The sequence below is a fragment of the Dama dama genome, chromosome X (assembly GCF_033118175.1).
Source record: "Dama dama isolate Ldn47 chromosome X, ASM3311817v1, whole genome shotgun sequence".
NCBI classification, from domain to species: Eukaryota; Metazoa; Chordata; class Mammalia; order Artiodactyla; family Cervidae; genus Dama; species Dama dama.
The window spans coordinates 156,402,815-156,410,475 of NC_083714.1; positions in this window are offsets into that span (position 1 = coordinate 156,402,815).

Here is a 7,661-nt window from a genome sequence, read left to right on the forward strand (position 1 = left end):
CCCTCCAATTCATGCCAGTGTTAAGAGGTTCACTACTAGAATTCAGAATAGGCTCTGGCTGAATGGTCAGAATGTCATGCTTTGTTGTTTGCATGTATGAAGCAATGGCATTAATACTAAGATTAGTATAGAAAAGATTTGGGCTAAAATTATGCCTAGTTTGTCAGGGCTTGATCGTAGGACTGCATATGTGAATAAGAAGTATCATTCTGGCTTGATGTGTGAAGGTGTGTTGAGAGGTTTGCCAGGGTGTAGCTATCTGGGTCTCCTAGTAGGTCAGGTGAAAATAGGACTAGTATTTTTAACCCCAGAACTAGTAGCAAGGCACCCAAGATGTCTTTCAATGTATAATATAGCTAAAATGGGATCTTGTCTATATCAGATGAAATTCCTACTGAGTTATTTGATTCTGTTTCATGGAGAGATAGTAAGTAGACTATGGTAAGTGCTGCAATAAATGAGCTTGTAGAGAAGGGGGACCAACCATATTACCAGCTGGTTATAATTTATTGTTATTACAGAAGTTACTTGTGGAAAATTACATTATGCTGATGAGTAAGGTGATAAGGAAAGAGGAAATACAGTGTGATTAGCCCCTTTTGATCTGATACAAATATAGACTTTTGATTTGAATAAGGGAGGTTGTTTTCAGCAAAATATCCTCTCGCCAGAATCAGTCTAGAAGGGGGATGCTGACATTTGGCTGGTTAAGTTTAAATAAGGGGTCAGGCGGTGTATGATAGTGGAAAAGTATCCTTGAATACGTTTGAATAGCTGTACTTCAGGTTTTGTGTTACTGCTAGTTTTGAGTGCCAAGATGAAGCCTAGGATATTCAGGGCCAGGGCAGTTATTTGGATGTAGTAAGGTATGATTATTTGTGGAACTGCTGTTGGGGAATATTGTTGGAGATAATAAAGCCAGCAAAATACTTCCATCTAATCGGCATTTAATTGATTAGGAGGGTGTTGTTCTTGTTAATGATAACTAGAGTAGAAAATTGAGGCCGTCCTAGTAGCATGAAGAAGATAGTGAGGATGCGGTAGACGGCTGTGAGTGAGGTGGCAGTTTGTGGAGGGGATCAGGCATTGGTAAAAGGCATATTCACAGTTTCAATATTTAGGTCTTTAGAGTAGAATCCAGTAAGGAAAGGCATTCCTGTCAATGCTAAGCTGACAATGACAAGGGCGGTTGTAGTAAAAGGCATAGCTTTAAACAGACCTCCTCTTTTTTGAATATCTTGTTCATCATTTAGGTTGTGAAGCATCTGGATTACATAAATAGAATGGCTTTGAAAAAAGCAAGAGCATTTTTTCAGAGAAAGAGGAATGCTGGGTAGAGTTGGTTGATGCCAATTATTACTATCATGAGGCCTAATTGGTTGGAGGTGGAGAAAGCAATGATTTTTTTTTTTATATATATATTGTTCTGGATAATGGCACATGTTGCTATAAAGGTTGTGATAACCCCTAGGCATAATGTAACTGATAGGGTATATTTATAGCTTTCTGTCAGAGGCTAGAAGTGGATGAGTAGGAACATATCTTCTCCTACTATTGTGCTTGAGTGGAGTAGGGCTGAGACTGATGTGGGCCCTCTATTGCTGAGGGTAATTATGGGTGTACCCCAAATTGGCAAATTTTCCCATTGCAGCTAACACTAAATCTAATATAGGTAAATTTGAATTAAGTTGAGCAAGAGAGTTCCAGAAAAACATCTATTCCTGCTTTATTGACTATACCAAAGCCTTTGACTGTGTGGATCACAATAAACTGTGAAAAATTCTGAAAGACATGGGAATACCAGACCACCTGACCTGCCTCTTCAGAAACCTGTATGCAGGTCAGGAATCAACTGTTCAAACTGGATATGGAACAACACACTGGTTCCAAATAGGAAAAGAAGTATGTCAAGGCTGTATATTTTCAGCCTGCTTATTTAACTTATATGCAGAGTACATCATGAGAAATGCTGGGCTCGAGGAAATACAAACTGAAATCAAGATTACCAGGAGACATATCAATAACCTCAGATAGACAGATGACACCACCCTTATGGCAGAAAGTGAGTAGAACTAAAGAGCCTCTTGATGAAATTGAAAGAGGAGAGTGAAAAAGTTGGCTTGAAACTCAACATTCAGGAGACTAAGATCATGGCATCTGGTCCTATGACTCCATGGCAAATAGTTGGGGAAACAGTGGAAACAGGGCTCCAAAATTACAGCAGATGGTGTTTGCAGCCATGACATTAAAAGACGCTTGCTCCTTGGAAGGAAAGTTATGCGCAACGAAGACAGCATATTAAAAAGCAGTGACATCACTTTGCCAACAAAGGTCCGTCTAGTCAAGGCTATGGTTTTCTCAGTAGTCATGTATGGATGTGAGAGTTGGACTGTAAAGAAAGCTGAGCGCCGGAGAATTGATCCTTTTGACCTGTGGTTTTGGAGAAGACTCTTGAAGACTCCCTTGGACTGCAAGGAGATCCAACCAGTCCATCTTAAAGGAGATCAGTCCTGGATGTTCGTTGGAAGGACTGATGTTGAAGCTGAAACTCCAATACTTTGGCCACCTGCTGCGAAGAGCTGACTCATTGGAAAAGACCCTGATGCTGGGAGGGGTTGGGGGCAGGAGGAGAAGGGGATGGCAAAGGATGAGATGGTTGGATGGCATCACCGACTCAATGGACATGAGTTTGGGTAAACTCCGGGAATTGGTGATGGATGAGGAGGCCTGGCGTGCTGAGGTTCATGGGGTCGCAAAAAGTTGGAGACGACTGAGCAACTGAACTGAGCTGAGGATAAAAATTTGTTGTAAGTGTCATGCATTTAAGTTAAGTAAGAATCATGCTGTTGTTTTAATAAAACCTGTATAAACATAGGGTGTGGAGAAGGCAATGGCACCCCACTCTAGGACTCTTGCCTGGAAAATCCCATGAATGGAGGAGCCTGGTAGGCTGTGTTCCATGGGGTCGCGAAGAATCAGACACGACGGAGTGACTTCACTTTCACTTTTCACTTTCACGCATTGGAGAAGGAAATGGCAACCCACTCCAGGATTCTTGCCTGGAACATCCCATGGACTGAGGGGCCTGGTGGGCTACAGTCCATGGGGTCGCAAAGAGTCAGACACAGCTGAGCGACTGAGGAGTTAAACAAAATTGCCTGTAGTGCTGCCGTGTTTGCATTTACCGTCCACACCATCATCCAATGAGCAGGAAGGATATAGTCCCACTCCTTCTCAGCCAGTAAGTAATTGGAAGAGATTATTAGTGGTAACAAGAATTAGTATTGTACCAGTACCATACTGTCTTGATGACTGTTGCTTTGTAGTAGAGTCTGAAGTCAGGCAGGTTGATTCCTCCAGTTCCATTCTTCTTTCTCAAGATTACTTTGGCTATTCGAGGTTTTTTGTATTTCCATACAAATTGTGAAATTCTTTGGTCTAGTTCTGTGAAAAATACCGTTGGTAGCTTGATAGGGATTGCATTGAATCTATAGACTGCTTTGGGTAGAATAGCCATTTTGACAATATTAATTCTTCCAATCCATGAACACGGTATGTTTCTCCATCTGTTTGTGTCCTCTTTGCTTTCTTTCATCAGTGTTTTATAGTTTTCTATGTATAGGTCCTTTGTTTCTTTAGGTAGATATACTCCTAAGTATTTTATTCTTTTTGTTGCAATGGTGAATGGTATTGTTTCCTTAATTTCTCTGTCTGTTTTTTCATTGTTAGTATATAGGAATGCAACAAGGAAAAGGAGTGTTTGAAGAATCAGTTAATGTTGGGGTCTGAGTGAATGAATCATATTGAGAAGTCTATAATTGATAATATGACAAATAGGGCCACCAGTACAGATTATTGAGAAATAATCTATTTTAGAACTGAATGATAGCTTAAGGGTTTGTAGTGTGATTCATTGCCAGTTTGAGATAATATCTCTTGGTCTGTATACATGACCATTATTGTTGGAGCTAAGCTAATGGTGAAGGCATATGAGATAATCTTACATATAGAGGGTATGTGGTGGTTTTATAAATGTTAGTGCTTGTTATTATGATCGATGATATAAATAGTGAGGCTAGAGTGAAAGAGGTTAATTTAAGTTATTTCTTTTATTTGGAGTTGCACCAATTATTTGGTTCCTAACACCAATGAAGAGTTTGAAAAAGCCATGCTGTTATTCATGGGAGTGTGGAATCAGCAATTCTTATATACTTCTGTGGTAAATAAGAAGGTATTGTCTTCTCTTACTAGATTCATAATCAAGTGTTTTTTTCTAAACTATATATACAGTATAGGGGGCCTAGAATGATTTTTGGGTTTAAGCATAAGAGTAGAAGAGGTAGGATGGGTAATGATATGAGAGCATTTTCTCATGTAAAAGATGGAGAGATACAGTTTATGTGATGTGTGTGTTTGCCTCACTGTGTTGTAATGAGTATATATAAAGCGTATAGGGCAGCAATTACTATATGAATTCCTATTAAAATGATTGCAATATTTGATCACGAGAAGCATATTACTACAAATAGCTCTCCAATCAAGTTAATAGTTGGAGTTAGGGCTAGGTTTGTTTTACTTGCTGGTAATCATTAGGTTGCTATTAGTAGGAGGAACATTTGTAGGCTTTAGGCTAGGATTATTGTTTGGTGATGGACCTGGTAATTTGAATTTGCCAGGCAGAACAATACAGAGGACGTAAGACTATGGGCAATTATTAGGGCTGTGGCTCCTATACAACTTCAAGGTGTTTGGGTAAGGATAGCAAAGTGCTATGTGGCTGACAGAAGAGTATGCAGTGAGTGATTTTAGGTCTGTCTGGCATAAGCAAATTGAGCTGGTTATAATTATGCCTCATAAGGACAAAAAATGAGTGGATACCCTATGAAGTCTGTTAGTGGGTTTCAAATTATTGTAATTTGTAATTCGTAGTATACCATAGCATCCAAAGTTTAGTAGTGCTGGCAGCATAGTCAGAACTATGAAGTCTGCAATAGGGGCCTATTCATGTGCTTTAGGTAGTCAAAGGTGAAGGCCATAAAATGGTATTTTTACTATTAAGGCAACTATGCATACTAGCCATATGAAACCATTGGATAAAGAGTTGGATACTGATTGGGCTCAGCATTAGAATATTTAAAGATCCTATTGCATTTTGAATGTAGACAAGTATTCCTAAGAGGGGGAGAGAACTAACTAGGGTATAAAATAAATAGAGACCTGCGTTAACGTGTTCTGTTTGATTTCCTCTTTGGGTAATGATGATGAGTGTTGAAACTAGTGTTGCTCCAAATAGAATATATAAAAGAATTAATTTTATGGTAGTAAATGTTATAATTAAAGTAAATATAATATGACTAGCAGTGATAATATTTTTTTTTTCTGATAGAGATTCTTTTAATACGTGGTGTTGACTATTAGCATAAGGGGTCATAACCATGTAATTAAAATCAGTGGTGGTGTCCATAGGGAGTGGGAGAAAACTATTGAGAAAATGAGGCTGTTATCATTGATTAAGGAGGAGTAGGCTTGTAAGTCTAATTAGTAGGTTTTGTGTGGTAGTGTTAATTCAGATTAACCTGGTGATCAGGTCAGTGGTATTGTTGCTGACCAAAATCTTGGCCTTCTGTGCCTGCTGAAGCTGAATAAAAGAACATGGAGACTGAGTCTGGAGGAAATAGAAAGCTGGCTCCAATTCTCAGCCAGCAGGGAGGGGAACCCAGCAGGCTCATGCCTCAAGACCTGTGCCTGGCCCCTTGAGGAGTCTAGGGGCTCATAGAAGGAAGGGTTCACAGTCAGGAGGCAGTATGATAAACAAAGGGTATAGGACTTTGAATTCTTCCTCTTGCATTTATTCACAGTCGCATCAGTTCAGTTCAGTTGCTCAGTCATGTCTGACTGATGATAGGAAAGACTGAAGGCGGGAGGAGAAGGGGATGACAGAGGATGAGATGGTTGGATGGCCTCACCAACTCAATGGACACGGATTTGAGTAAACTCCGGGAGTTGGTGATGCACAGGGAGTCCTGTTGAGCTGCAGTACTTGGGGTCGTGAAGAGTTGGACTCGACTGAGTGACTGGACTGAACTGAAACCACTCCACTAGATTCTTCCAAGTGTGTAGCCCAGAGCGTTCTGCCTGAGGGAGTTGAGATCACAGAGGTAAAACGTGTAACAGTTCACAGGGTGCTCAGGACTGTGGAACTGACAGCCCTTCCTTGGCAGCCAGGACCCTGAGCAGCGATGAGAGCCTCGCCCCTTTGTGGTCCCAGGGAGAAGGAAGCTGATTGGCCTGCTGGCCAGTCCGAGCCACTGCTGGGAGGTCCCTGTCTACCCTGACCCCTGGAGTGGCCCAGAGGGCCCAGTCTCTCAGGCCCCACTGAGCCCCTGCCCCACACCCATGTGGAGAGTCCTTCCAGGCTACTGTGACAGGAATCTGTAGTGGGAACTCAGCAGAAAGTGCGTGAGGGCAGCTGGGACCTTCCTTCACCGAGGACGTGACATCACCAGGTACACTGAGGTCACACATGGTGGGGATGCCGTTTCCGATGGTGGTCTGTGCTGAGAAGGACACAGGACTCGGGGAGGCAGGGGCTGATGGGTGGCGAGTCCAGAGAGGCGCCTTCTTAGAGGAGGGGGCATGCTCAGACAGAACTGCATCTGGGCCCAGAGCTCCAGCAGGGCTGGCCGGCGGGTGAAGAGGGCAAGGCCGGGGCTCAGCCCCAGAAGCGGTGCATCTGGCCTCTGGTAGGGTTTCTGACCCCCAAGGACTGGGGTTATTGTCTGTCTCCTCACGGCTGTCCCGTGCCTGGAACACGACATGGACAGAGGCAGGTGCTAAGCAAATATCTGTGAATGAGTGGACGGTTCCAGTGTGGAGATGCACAGGACAGGCGCATCAGGCTGCAGAGTGGGGGTTAAGTAGATTAGGAGGCCGAGATGGGAGAGAGACATACAGGGTTTCTGAGTCTGGACTCCCAGCCCCCTTGGGCTCAGCTCCACCCAAGCCCGTCTGTTCCCAAGACACTCTGTTTTTTATGGTACATTCCCTCTGGCCTTCACTCACCTGCGTGTCCTGCCCTGCATGACTTAAAAGCAGCTCCAAGTCTGTTCCTACCACCTGTGCTTGAAGCCTCTTTATGCTTAAGCTGGGGATCCCAAGGGCGCCCCCTGAGATGGGGCCCCTTCCCTGCCTGGGGACGGGTGCATCTTGTCTGTGCCGTAGACTCTGTTCTCTGCAGTTGTCTGCCTGTTCGGGTGTCTGCCTGATCCAGGGCTGGGAGTGTTCATGGATCAGTGTGTCCCCGCTGATTCTAGTAATCTGCCAGGCTGAGTCCTGTTGGCCTGCATCATGACACTGTCATTTCCTGGTGAGACGGGGCCCACCCTGGAGCACCTCTGACAATATGTCCACTGGTCTCAGCTGGACCTTGCTGTTGGGCCGGGAGCCAGATGGTCAGTGCTACTGGTGCCTGTGGACATGGCTGCCATCACAAGCCTTCTCCTTGGGGCTCAGCGGCTGAGCCGTCAGGGCGTGTGCAGAACGCGCTGCAGACCGGCACAGGGGGTCAGTGCTGGGCCTCAGCCAGAGAGCGGAGGCACCGACGTGGGGCCTGCCCTCCATTAGGGCACTTTCCGGCCTCCTGGGCTCGGTTTTGTCCGACC